Source organism: Lactuca saligna, chromosome 9 (genome assembly GCF_052625555.1).
Source record: "Lactuca saligna cultivar CGN05327 chromosome 9, ASM5262555v1, whole genome shotgun sequence".
NCBI classification, from domain to species: domain Eukaryota; kingdom Viridiplantae; phylum Streptophyta; class Magnoliopsida; order Asterales; family Asteraceae; genus Lactuca; species Lactuca saligna.
In genome coordinates, this window is record NC_136425.1 from 65,394,744 (window position 1) to 65,396,141 (window position 1,398).

A 1,398-nucleotide genomic window follows, 5' to 3' on the forward strand; every position below is an offset into this window, starting at 1 on the left:
ATAAATTTAAAAGTTGATAGATATATTTTTATGCCCATCAAGTTTTTGGCACCGTTGTTGGTGAACGGTTTATTTGATTTTTATTGTAGTTGTTTTTATTTATTTGATCCTTTTGGGGGGCAAAAAATGCAAAAGTTTATTTTTCTACTTTAAACTTTAATTTTTTCGTCCATTCAGCAACCACTTCGTGGACATACGTGGCCACGTCATGATGACTAAATAATGACTTTATTTTATTCATTTTACGTGTTTGGATTTTGTTTACTTTAAAGTGGTTTATGATCTGAGGATCCTAAACTCCAATTCTACTATCCACAAGAAAAAAGACAAGAAGGTCAACGAAACAAGTAGCACTTTCCAATCCGACCAATTCGAGCTCTTTGAAAAGACTCTAAGAAAAAAGGACGTAGGATATGAGCTAGAAACATCTACTAAGGAAAATTCATAAGAAGACATAAGAAGTGAGGTTGAAGAGATGGAGGATACCACGACCATGATGATGGGGGAGGACAAGAAAAGGTTGCGTAACGACAACAATCCTAGTCTTATGCCACTCTAGATTCCAGCTGACAGGGCGCTTGAGCTCAAGGGCCACAATCTATCAATGCTCAAGGTCATACCTTTTTTCCGGAAAAGATTACAAAGATGCTTTCAAGCACATCAATGAAGTCTTGTAAATTGCTAATTATTTCAATGTCCCAAATTTTTCAAGAGATGCAGTATTACATTAGAATGCTTCCTGTAACATTTACTGGATATGAAAAGATATGGTTGACGTTGTTAGCTCCTGGAACAATTAGAACATGTGACAACCTTCATGAAGCGTTTATTGATCAATTTAGTCCCCCCTCCATGATATCTAAACTCACGAAAAAGATTGCTAATTTTCAAAAAGAAGATGAAGAATCCTTATATGAAGCTTAGGAGAGATATAAAAGGCCTTTTGAGAAATTGTCCTCAACATGACTTGAACGTGCAACTAGAAGTATCTATTTTCTATGATGGAGTGAATGTTACAACAAGACAACTCCTTGACTCTCAAGGACCAATGACAAAAAAATCGGCCACCATCAAAGAGTTGATCAAGGAATTCGCAGAGCATTCGAGAGGATACCAAAATCCACGAGAGGACATGATGATGAAAATGCATCAGTCCACACATGCTATACGTGTTGGATGCGACATCTGCAATGGGCCACATTTAATGAAAGATTGCAATTCAGATGAAAAAAGGAACCGTAAGGCCCACATATATTATTGAAGTGGAGAGAAATATGATGAAGATTGGAGACAACCAAAGAAATAATGGTTGTTTCTTGATGAGTACATGAAGCAAAAAGAAGAGGAATTTAGGCAAACCAATCAGGGGTTTTATTAAAAAGAACAACTGGCCGATGA

The 1,398-nt window shown here is 36.5% G+C and overlaps 1 non-coding gene across 1 annotated transcript; it reads right to left on the bottom strand.

The window, feature by feature from the left end:
• Positions 1-861: 861 nt before the first annotated feature.
• LOC145019007 (small nucleolar RNA R71) lies at positions 862-969 on the bottom strand. The gene has a single exon (XR_013667326.1). It is a non-coding gene; the product is annotated as a small nucleolar RNA R71 (small nucleolar RNA).
• Between the last annotated feature and the right edge of the window lie 429 nt (positions 970-1,398).